Source organism: Diabrotica virgifera, chromosome 3 (assembly GCF_917563875.1).
Source record: "Diabrotica virgifera virgifera chromosome 3, PGI_DIABVI_V3a".
NCBI lineage: Eukaryota > Metazoa > Arthropoda > Insecta > Coleoptera > Chrysomelidae > Diabrotica > Diabrotica virgifera.
In genome coordinates this window covers 124,423,053-124,436,271 of record NC_065445.1, presented here as the reverse complement: position 1 = coordinate 124,436,271, position 13,219 = coordinate 124,423,053, and the positions used below count along the sequence as shown (strand labels likewise).

Genomic DNA, 13,219 nt, shown 5'->3' with positions numbered 1-13,219 from the left:
AAATAATAATTGAGTTATCCTTCCACTCAAAAAGGTCCGGAACATTGTTTAAATAATCAAAATGTCAAAAAATGAAGGAAAAATTCGATTTTTTTCTTCGTTTTTTGATTTTAACTTTCAAAGTATTCACTTCTGAGAAAAGTTACACTGACATAAAAGTTGCGTAATTAAATTTCCTACAATATAGGATTGGTTAAAAATTTTAAGAAGTGTCATCCTTGTTGCAAAACAGCAATAATTTCGAAAAAAAAAACAAAAAATAAGTATTCGCATTTTACGTTTTTCATCCATTTATGCTACCCTTACGACCTTCATATTTTAACCAGAAAACCTTTATGATATAATAAAACAATACTGTAAATTTCATTAAGGGGGTATGTAAACGCCACAGTCAAAATCGTTGGTGATCATAGGAACTAAACGTTTAACAATTCTTTCAGTAGATGGCAGCACGTATTTATATTCGAACATTTTAATAACGACAAATTTTAATTCTATTAACGACGGCGCTGTTGCCATTGCCAAGTACTAAATAGAACTTATGATCGTTACCGATCGATCGGTACCGTTCGCCTTCAATCGTACTTTTATTGTATTTATAGATGAGGGTGTTTAAATCTTTACCTGGAAATGGTAAATTCTTACTATTAATAGATAGCATTGTATAACTAGACAAATTTTTATCTTTTTTTAAACAATGCTAATAGATACAAAACGTTTCGTTTGGAAATATTTTATCACTTATTGTATTTAGATTATATTTGTAATAATGTGATTTGTAATTTTGTGACAATTATTAATTCTTTACCTGGTCAAAAATATTTATTTTAAACTGATAAAGAAATTTGCAATTGTTTGAAATACAAGTAGTAAATATATACATTGAATCACACTTTTTGCTCTAAATTTTAAATAATCGCTTGGATTAACATGAAATTTGGCGTACACATAGGTAACATGTCAACCAAGAAAAGTGATAGTGTGCCGATGTAAGATTTTGCCCTGAGGGTGAGTTTTACCCCATCTCGGGGGTGAAAAAATATACGTTCAAAATAAGTCTGAAAATGGATAAACTGACTAATTCTAAGCAACTTTTGTTCTATAGGATTTTTTCACTAAATTAATATTCGAGTTATTTGCGAGTAAAAAACACGTTTTTAGGCGGCTTTTACAAATAACTCAAAAGGTAAGTATTTTATCCGAAAAAAACATTCTTAACAAAAATATGTAGCTTCTAAAAAAGTATAAAAAAATGGTGTATTAGACCTGAATCCCGCGTTCCAAAAAAAAGTTGATTAATAGCAAGCTGAAAATTTGTTAATAGCTTAACGGTGTCTAGTCGGACAAACTTTGATGTACGGGAGGGAACACTGGAACAAGGGAACTTCGTAACAGGGGGTTACGAAAACGTCCCAGGTATTTTGTCGGACAGAACATCCAATTGATTTGTTACCCTTTCATTAGACTCTCATGCAAACATCAGACTGCTATTACTAACCGACTTGATTACTGTCATTTGACATGTTCTTCGTGTTCCACTCATTAAAATACACAGATGGTGATAAACACCAGTCTGATTTTTACATGAAAGTTTAATGAAATGCTAACACATCAATTGGAAGTTCTGTCCGACAAAATACATGGAACGTTTTCGTAGTCTGACGTTCCAAATTTTTAAGCTGTTCCACAAATAAAACTTCCCCTGTTCCAGTGTTACCATACATCAAAGTTTGTCCGACTAGACACCGTTAAGCTATTAACAAATTTTCAGCTTGCTATTAATCAACTTTTTTTAGGTACGCGGGATCCAGGTCTATATATTATGAACTCTATGGACCCAGTTGAAACAAAGTTGTAGCTAATAAAAAATAGTTTCATATCCGCCAAATTTCAAAGTGAACGTTTCAACGTGAAATAACCAAAAAATGATGCACTTTTTTGGAGAAAACTCATTACAACTTTTTTAAAGTGTTTAAAAAATATTTATTTTTTTTTTTTTTTTTTTTTTAGTTTGTAGCATCAAAACTAAGGAAATGCTCAAAATATAGTTGGTCCCTTTTTTTGGTCAAAAACCTCGGGAAAATCACCCCCTAATTATCATATTAAATCAAATCAATCGTAACCACTTCACAAGCTACTTTCTATCTATCTTTGAGCCTTAGGACCGGTATTTTATGTCCTGGTTAGCTAATCGGGGTTTAACCGGGACAGAAAACTACCTCTTACGGCCGGTTTCACAAAGTAAAGTTAACTTGTGGTTAAGAGATAACCTCAAAATTACCCCAAAATATGCGTTTCAGTTTCATAATTGTTACCCTTCTGGGTATACCCATAAGGGTAACACACTCCAACCTCTGGTTAAAAATTCTGTGAGTTAACCATACTTCGCCGTTGACCTGAAACTAAAACGCATATTTTGGGGTAACCTCTGGTTATCTCTTAACCACAAGTTTACTTTGTGAAACCGGCCGTTAGGGTCTCTTGCGTTGTCCTCCTCCTCCTAAGTGCCTTCTCTATTGAGGTTGGAGATCAATATGGCAAATTTATCTCTGTTCTGGGCTTGATGTATTAACGTCCTTCCCTGTTGTATGAGTCCAATCTCTGATGTTTCGGAGCCAAGATTTTTTCTTTCTTCCTATGCCCCTTTTACTTTCGATTTTGCCTTCTAGTATTACCTGAAGCTGCTCAAATTCCCTATGGCGCATTATGTGTCCTAGATATGACGTCTTTCTAATTTTGATTGTATTGACCAGATGAGGACGTGTGTTCATTATTTCCAGTACTTCTTCATTTGTAGTTTTGGTGGTCCAGCTTATTCTTAGCATTCGGCGGTACATCCACATTTCGAATGAATTCAGTTTGTTGACATCATACTGTTTTAATGTCCAGGTCTCACAGCCATATAGTAATAGACACCACACATAACACTTTAGTGTCCTCAATCTTATTGTGACTGATAGCTTGGGGTTACAGAGCATTTTAAGCATGTTCATGAAGCCATATCTTGCTATTTAAATGCGTCTTCTAATTTTTTTGAGTGGTCTAGCTGACTGTTTAGCTCTGTGCCCAGGTATATGAAGCTTTGGGAACTCTGAAGGGTGACACCATTGATTTGTATGTTGGAATGTCAACACGGGAAGTTTTTTTCCTCGGAAAATTTTACATTTTCTTGTTCTTCATGTGCCTTGTCCGTTGTGGAAGTTGGCTATCATCATAGCAATTTTAATTTTGTTTACAGCGTGTCTATAACTCGATCGATGTTAGTCCAAACTATTGGCGTAAGTTTTGAAGCCATGAGTGTCTTCTTCTTCCGGGTCCATGTTTACTCTCTATTTTACCCTATATTATCAGCTGCAGTGTACGATATTTATCATGTCTCATAATATATGACCGAGGTGTTCACGTTTTCGTTTTTTAATTGTGAAAGATATTTCTTTTTGTTTTCCCATTCGGCGCAATACCTATTCGTTGGTGGTGTGAGTCGTCCAGAATATTTTGAGGATACGTTGGTACACCCACATTTCGAATCCCTCTAGCCTTTTCGATAATGTTTCCGTTATTGTCCAGGTCTCTGCTCCATACAACAAGACTGGAAATACATAGCATTTTAGCAGCCATATTTTTAGTGGGACAGATATGTCGCAATGATTGAATATATTTCTCGTGTTAAATGTAGCTCTGGTCTTTTCAATTCTACATCGTATTTCGGTTTTTTGATCCCATTTCGAGTTGACGACTGTTCCAAAGTATACATAAAATTCTACGTGTTGAATTGGTTTTTTATTTTCAATTGTCTGGCAGGTTTTTGAGTTTTGCTCACCGGTGTCTATTTTTGTTTTATTTATGTTGAAGGTTAAATTCTCTTTTTTCACTCGCTCTTTGTAGGTACCCTGTCCATAAGATGCTGAAGTTCATCAATACTGCTAGCAACCACAACTGTATCGTCTGCATATCGGTTTAGCTAATTATTACTTCAGTAAATTTCAATATTTTTTTTTCACTTACGGAAATATTTGACATAAATTAATCAATGATTATACAATATTGTTTTGTCTACAATTTTTTTATTAGGATAATGTCTCAACAAATACTAATAGCCATTGGCATGTGTAATGTGTGTAAAAATGTCGATGTCATCGTCTTTACAAAAAGCTAATTGTATCCGAACAACGTATTATTTGCGTTATTATAAAAATTAAATTTGCCAGAAAGTGAATAAAACTTAAATTAACCAATACAGAAGTAAAAACTTCGAGATGTATTCTGGTATAAAATACCATCTTATACCAGAATACATCTCGAAGTTTTTACTTCTGTATTGGTTTTTTAAACTATGGTATACAGCCAACTATTGGGATTTTCCCATTGATTTTTTATTAAAACTTAAATTATTTTTAGATACGCCCCACGTAACATACTAGAGCTTAGGTTATCTATGTATTATGTCAAAACTAGTATAATCCCCCAGTAAACACTTTAAGACATTTTGAGCCTAGTTTAACTTTCAACCATTTGTATAACATCACGGTTTCAAGCATAAAATATGTATATTTGTATTGTAAAGACACCGTGACGTTATACAATCATGATTGAAAGTCAAACAAGGCCCAAAATGTGTACTGGGAGGGGGTGGGGCCACTTTTCTAAACAAAACCGCGTGATTCATCGTATTTACGTGGTTACAAAACTCGTTTTCAATTGTTTGCAGATTTTCTTAAACTCCGGCAAACGCGCATCTGTCGCCATTTAATACATCACTGCTGCCATCTACTAAATGACACGTGAACTCATCTTCTCATCTATTAAGTGACAGCGGAACTAATTTATCACTAGAAAAATGCCAACTTATTGCTGTAATATGAACAAAATCCCCAGATTGCAGCTTTTAACAATAATTTTTACTTTTAGGTACAGTTAATTTAAAAATTATGGCAGTACGGACAATGAAATTTTGTTTAAAATAAAGCTTTTGGCATAGTTAATCGTTTCTGATAGTTATTTTCTACCCAAGTTCAAAAATTATTATGCAAAACGAATTTTTACAATAAGTTACTAAGTAAGTTATGACATGGACTCCTTTAAGTACAGTTATAAAAGATATACTACTTTCTTTTTAAATTTTAACTAGATACTATTAAAATAGAAAGTCTACAGTTCACGTACATACCACTAAGTTGAAGATTGGTTTTGAAATAGTGACGGTAACTGTACCTAAAAACTATATAAATTTTAACATTGTGTCATACCACCTTAAGATCGATTCAATACATTTTGCAAAATAAATTTTGCAATCCAGCTTTCGCAAAAAAATTAATTTTTTCAAAATGCTGCAGTACTGACAATTAAGCAGATAGCAAGTTGAATTTTTTTACATATAGAAGAAAGGTACAGTATTCTTCTATACGTAAAAATAAATTCAACTTGCCGTCTGCTTTATTTTCAGTTCTACAACAGTTTGAAAAATGAATTTTTTTGCGAAAGCTGGATTGCAAAATCTATTGAACCGATCTTAAGAGGATGGGTACGTATTTTCGGCTGCAATGCTATTCAAATGGGGATTCATTTTTTTCGAATCCTGAGAAAACTAATAAGTATTTTTGAAAAATTTAAACGCAGAATGAAAGATTGCGTTATTGACAAGGGCCGAAAGTCCCTGAGAACTTCTATAATGTTTATTTTAATAAGTTTCAGCGGTGAAAAACTAAGAGAAAATTTAGTGTGAAATTTAAATTAAAATATCTCATTCAAAATAAACTTTTTATTTATTCTAAGGGACTTTCGGCCCTCGGTAATAATATAGTCTTTCATTCTGCGTTTAAATTTTTCAAAAATATTTATTGGTTTTTTCAGGATTCGAAAAAAATTAACACAATGTCCGTGGTAATATTTCCAAATCTATCTTTGTCATACAACGCACTCAGTCAAATAGAATATTATCAGCATACTGTCAGTCAGACAGTGACAATCAGTGACAATTTTAAATATTTGACATGGCTTCGGGAATATTTTGAGTTGTTGATTAAATAATATTGATATGACGTGACCTTAATAAAAAGTTATTTATTGTGTATTATTTGTGGAAGATCCAAGCAGAGAATACATCAGGATAATATATTCTGTGATTTGTGATCCAAGTATTTTGTTGTTAAAGATGTTCAAAATTGTAAGCGTTCCATAGTAACAATATATTATTAAAAAATCACTTAAACACTTTTCCTCTTTTCTCGATTGAGTATTAGTTTTTGTTGTACATGTAAATTATTACAATCACTGAATACATAGTTAGTGAAAAAATTATCACATTTATTAACTGAATTAATAATTTGCAATTATAAAAAAACAGTTATCCAAAAACATTCAAAAGCTATCTCTTTAAATTAATGATTACATTTTCAAGTAGAATGATATTCTACACCACATTCACATAGCAAATTCCCAACTATAAACAAACGCACGTGTTAGTATTCGCCGTCTAATTCGTCAAGAGGCTGTTAAATGTAATTTATTGCCCTAAACGAGGCGGATTCTCATTTTACAGGTCCAAACTGGTCAGTCTGCAAATTCAAATTGTAGGTAGCGTATTGGTTTTTAAGATACACTTCAGGACGACCCTGTTTAGCTTCCATGTGCGTTTGTTTACAGTTGGGAATATGTAAAATGAATGGACTGTAGTAATGTTTACATATCCATACCAGTGTAAATTTTACTACACGTAATTTGCCGTGTAAAGACAGAAAAAGTAGGGATACCCGTAAAATATTTGCGAATTATGTACCGATGGCCTTAATGAAATTCACAGTATTGTTTTATTATATGATATAGTTTTTCTGGGTAAAATTATGAAGGTCCTAAGTGTAGCATAAACGGTTGAAAAACGTAAAATGCGAATACTTGTTTTTTATGATATTTCGCAATTATTGCTATTTTGCAACAAGGGTGACAATCTTTAAAATTTTTAACTAATCCTATATTGTAGGAAATTTAATTACGCAACTTTTATGTCAGTGCAACTTTTCTCGAAAATGAATACTCTTAAAGTTATAATCAAAAAATGAAGAAAAAAATCGAATTTTTCCTTCATTTTTTGACATTTTGATTATTTAAACAATGTTCCGGACCTTTTTGAGTGGGAGGATAACTCAAATATTATTATATGAGTTATTTTCAAGCAATTTCTGCAATCAAATATGAGTCACCTCTCAACGTCCAAATTAATGTTACTAATATTTTTACAGATGCGCCCTGGTCTATAGGTACGTGTCTTGTTGCCGTTTGCAGATCACCGCTCGACAGATTGTTTATCTGCCGTACTTGCCAGTCAAATAAATACGGGGAATGTATAATTGGTTGCCTATCGGCTAATATTCCATAGCTTCTTAGTACAAGCAAATGGTCAATCTGGGGACGGCTTGCCGAAGCGGGCCTTAAATTCACACAATCGCAATCGGGTGTATGGCTAGGATCATTAGTTTGAAAAGTCTCTTACGCACAGCGCACAGGAATCACTTAACGTATCGGATCGATCGAATTCTTTTAAAAAACAATGAATAAAATTTAGTCTGTATTATCTCACAGATATTTTTTTTATTTCACAGAAACGAATATCATCAACTCTGATTAACTTACATATTTGAAAAAATCTATAATGTGTCCATAAATGTGTGGGTCGGCACTGCCGACCCTGACCAGCCGCCACTGAACTCTTGTGTCCGCCATTCTACTGATGCGATTTTTTCTATTCTGTTTTTCTGTTTAGTGTCCATTCATTTATACCGTGTACATTATTCCATCTTGTTCTGATCTCATCACTCCGTATCCAAGAGACTGACTGTCGGCATCTTTCTTGAAATTCTTCTGAATATTCTCATTTTTGCTTTTTGCAGCATCCTTTGTGTTTTGGCTATGTCTGGTCTTGTCTTGTTTCTGATGCGTACGTCGTTATTTATCTTATACTGGCCTTAGAAAATCTTGATATCATCCCAAACTTAAATGTATCGGTTAGGCTATATAATGTTATTAGGGTATACTGCTAATCTATTTGCTCTTTGTAGTTGATCTCTTACTTCCTTTTCGATGTATCCATAGCTGGACAGTATAATTCCTAATGTCTGTCCCACCTTGACTTTACAGTACACGAACATATGGCAAGGGAATCCTTATGGGAGTTTTTAGCGTGGCGATGCCGATTTTCTTCAAAAGAATTTTCAATCGAACATTACCGGGGTCCTAAAAATGTAGGGCCCTAAAAATGTTAAATTAAAACTAACCCGTTACAGTCAATAGCATTGTAGCAAAACAATATTTTTCATTGTTTTTTGTGAGTGATAGTCATTTTCGAAAAGTAATCAGCAATTTTATAATCGATATGCGTAATAACTTTTTTTTGGTTAAGAATGTTAGAATATCCAACATTAAAAGTGGATGTTGTTCTATGGTTGTTAATTTATGTATTGACAGTATAGACCAGGGGTGGGCAAAGTGCCGCCCTCGGGCCGCATGCGGCCCTTTATACATTTTTTTGCGGCCCGCGGAAAAAAGTGAATTATTTTCATTTAAAGATTTTTATTTTAATCATTGCTAATATTAATAAATAAATATAGATAATGCAGCTATTAACGCTTTCTCAGCGGGTGATTTTTTCGCAAATTTTTAACATAACGCGGGCAATTATTTGGGTTTCCGGCAGAGTTTTGTCGACTACCTGAATGAAATCCACGAAATTTCAACAAATGGAAACGATATTTTTTATTTAGTCTGGAACTGTTTGGAAAATTTTAAATTAACGCTGTAACCACCTAGTAAGTGTAACAACTGACGGAGCACCAAATTTAAGAGGAGAAAATATTGTAATGTTTAGAAAACTTTAAGATTACGACAATGAACAATTCTCAGAACATCAGTTATTATTTTTCACTGCTTAATCCATGAGCAGGTATTGTGCAAAAATATTTTGCAAGTAGTCAACGCCAACGTCATTTCAATTATAACTAATATTGTTAATTATTCGTTCAATAGGATTAAATCATCGTGCATATTTTTATATTATTTAATTCTTTCAAAGAAAACAAAAACAATGAAGGGAATCTAAGATTTTTCAAATTTATAACTTTGTTTATTTTGATTTAAATGACGCGTGTTGCATATTACGTGTGATGCGTGTTTGCATCTATTTAAGCACGGAGTTTCCCCTCAAATATTTAAGTAACTAATAGAAATGTGAAAATAGAATTTACTATTTTATTTGGGAATAAGCCACAATTTAAGTTTGAAATTAAATTTATTTGACGTTTCCATTTCCACTTCGGAAATCGTTATCAAAATACAAAACATTAATAAATTAAACTAATTAAATAAATGCTTCATTTATTAATGATTTGTATTTTGATAACGATTTCCGAAGTGGAAATGGAAACGTCAAATTAATTGTGGCTTATTCCCAAATAAAATAGTAAATTGCATAAGATGCCACAAGGAAATAACTTCAGAACAATATTAGGGAAGAAAGAAATAGGTTCATAGATAAAATAAAAATAAATAAATATATAGATACACATATATTTGAGGGGCATCCCGTGCTTAATGACGTGCGAATGCTGTTTAGGGGGGAGGGGTACGGTGTAAAAAATTTAAATTTTTGATTTTTTTATTATTTTAAATGAAAGTACATAAATAAATAAATAAATAAACTTCAAGAATACTCTTTAAAATTTTCAGCTTGGCCACCTTTGACTCGCTTTGCAGTAACTTGAGCGTAGTGAGAAACGTTCAACAACTGTACCCGTCTCTTTTGTAAATTACTGTGCGATTCAAAAACATATTCCGGCGTGCATCGCTTTACGATTTGATAGGCAAAAAACAAATTGAAATAAAAGTTGTCAAACCAAACGCGTTTTTCTCGAAACTGCTTTTTTTAAAGGCGGTGGACATTATAACTCGAAAACTACCTACTTGACACATCCATCTGAAATTTTTCATAGATTTTCTTTAGACAGTTCTTGATGTAACTTTGTCGAGATATGTTTTGGTTAACAATAATAAATATGTTGATTTTCGCCCTTTTTTACAAAAATTTCGTTATTTTGACTTGTATTTTGAGTGATATCAAAAAGTCAAAAATCGTTAAAACTAAAAAACTCAACAGCGTTACTTCGTGAAACTCATAAGCTAATAAAATATTTTTGAATTTTTTGTTTCATATGATCCATTGGCGAGTTCTACTGCAAAATCCATTTTTTTTGGAGCTGCCTGTAAAAATTTGCCATCATTGGCTTATTTTTCAATATTTGGTCTTGAATTTTTTTTTAATAATCTTTGAATTGTACTGAATATGTTTATTTAATTTAAAAATAAAATAATTTCTACCATAATTTTAAACAAAATTCAAGGAAAGGTGCTTGAAATGTTGATTTCAAACCATCCCCCCCCCTTAAACAAAATTAGTAAAAAGTTAAAAACTCGAACATGTTAAGGTAACAAATATTGCGGCCCTTGGTAATAGACCAAAAATATTTTGTGGCCTTTACTAAAGCAATGTCAAGAAAAATTTAAAATAGATTGTCAGTCAAGTTTAAGTAAAGTTTTATATTGTCCTACAGTTGAGAATAAATAAATTATAATTGTTGATGGTCAGTTCACCTTAATTAAATTATAACAAAGAATATCAAATAAACTTATAATTCTTACTGATAACATTGTATTGAGTAACTGATTGCTTATTTGGAAAATTTGGATCCTAATTACAGTTTATTGTTATTCTTAATGACTGATTTCCAACCTGAAATTAATGTCATTTTAATGTGTTCATTAAAATTTAGTATAAATTTTAAACTTAAAATTAATTTTAGTTAGTTTATTTTTTTAGTTAGTTCATTTGATTCGTTGAAGTTCATTAATTATTAGTTAGTTCAGTTATTTTTCTAAAAAAAAAATGTTTTAGAACCCCTGACAACCACAAAATGTCAATAATATTAATTCGTAAGTTATCCTATAGAAAAAAGTATATTTGCTTAAAACCTGTTTCTGATAAAATTTGGCATCACTGTTGGTCATAAGAACCTGTACTGTAAAGTCAAGGTGGGACACACTATAGGTATACTGAATTCGCTCTACCGAGATTCACTTTGACACATTCGGAATAGGAAACATACAACACAAAAATTCCTACCTCACACTATTAACTGCTAAAATCAACTTAATCTTTCATTAAAAAAATAAGAATTATTAGAAATAGTGGGAGTGTCTACTAATCTCATAAAATTTTGTGGAGTTTATTTCTACAAAATATTTTTATTTTGTACAATAAATAATTTTCTCATTTGTTATCAATACATTTAGTCCTGTCGCCAGGGGGGTACAACGGCCTCCTTTATTCAGATGGACTTACCCAAGTGTTTTTATGTATTTTGACCCGTAGAATACGAATTTTTTGGGTAACAGTTGATCCGGATGTCGATAAGATTGTTATAGACAAAGAACTTGAGGAACTACATAACCGCGATTTCTCGCAAAACAAAACAATTTTTTGTATTTTTTGGGTCATTCTAAGCAAAAAATGATCTGACAAGTTTTTTCATAGGATGCATAGTTCTCGAGATAAACGCGGTTGAACTTTCAAAAAATCGAAAAATTGCAATTTTTGAACCCGAATAACTTTTGATTAAAAAATAACAGCAATTCTGCTTACCGCATTTGAAAGTTCAAGTCAAATTATATCGGTTTTGATTATTTCCATTGCTAAAAATTTATTTTTTTATTGTTAAACAAAGCTATAAACACCTAGTGCGTGAGTGATGTTTTCAATTATTTCTCATTTAAAATCGAACGAGTAGGTAGAGTAGCTACAAGTGCAAGCGAGGCAATAACTACGTAGCATGCATTAAAACGCATGTATTAGGCACGGGAAACACTATGTGTTTATAGCTTTGTTTAACAATAAAAAAATAAATTTTTAGCAATGCAAATAATCAAAACCGATATAATTTGACTTGAACTTTCAAATGCTGTAAGCAGAATTGCTATTTTATTTTTTAATCAAAAGTTATTCGGGTTCAAAAATTGTAATTTTTCGATTTTTTGAAAGTTCAACCGCGGTTATCTCGAAAACTATGCATCCTACGAAGAAACTTGTAGGAACATTTTTTGCTTAGAATGACCCAAAAAATACAAAAAAATGTTTTGTTTTGCGAGAAATTGCTGTTATGTAGTTCCTCAAGTTCTTTGTCTATAACAATCTTATCGACATCCGGATCAACTGTTACCCAAAAAATTCGTATTCTACGGGTCAAAATACATAAAAAAACTTGGGTAAGTCCATCTGAATAAAGGAGGCCGTAGTGCCCCCCCCCCTGGCGACAGGACTAATTATAATGGTGTAAATAAATAATTATTGATTGGCGTAAGGTTTATGTTATTTTTATGTCTATTTACTATTAATAATATTGGCTATGAGCAGGTGCGTTGGTCGTGTAGTAATTTCCAATCAACTGAACTTCCCAAAAAAGAAATTACTAACGTCAGTGTCAAAGTGAATCTCGATAGAGCGAATTCAGTATACTTTCATTTCCATTACTTCGTTCAATGCTCCATCCACTTCCAGTTTACATATTATTGGTTCTTTACTGATTACTATTGTTCTATTTTTCTAGTAGAAATCTTCATGTTAAAATTCTTTTGTTCTTGTGTTAAATCTGTGAACTAGTCTTTGAAGGCTATCTTCATTTTGGGCTATCAATATTGCATATTTTTTCTTCTTCATGTGCCGTGCTCGATTATCGAGCGTTGGCTATCAAATTGGCTATAGTAATTTTGTTGACGGCAGCTCGGAAAATGGTTGCAGGGGATCTGTTAAGCCATTCTCTCAGGTTTTTAAGCCATTACGTTGTTCTGGCCTGACTTGGTCGCAGTTTATTTTTAATGTTGAAAACTACCCCTTATTAAAATAAATTGAAAACTAATTAATTAAAGCGGTAATGGCCTATAATTACAGTTGAGTCCGCGAGTCTTTACCCGTGCGTCATCATTTAAAGCATACGAAATAAGTCGGAAATCTATTTCACGCAACAACAACTGACAGAAAGTGGCTACTGTTCCGATTACGGGTTTTATTATAAAATTTGACGTTATAAAATATATAGAATGTCAAATGTAAGTTTTGCTTCAAAATCTTTGTGCAGAATTACAGCTACATTTGAAGTAGCTTAATAAATTCTTTTATTATTAT

At 32.2% G+C, this 13,219-nt stretch overlaps 1 protein-coding gene across 2 annotated transcripts in view; it reads left to right on the top strand.

The window, feature by feature from the left end:
* LOC126881295 (katanin p80 WD40 repeat-containing subunit B1) overlaps window positions 1–13,219 on the top strand; it is a 170,269-nt gene that overhangs the window by 130,492 nt on the left and 26,558 nt on the right. The window lies entirely within an intron of this gene.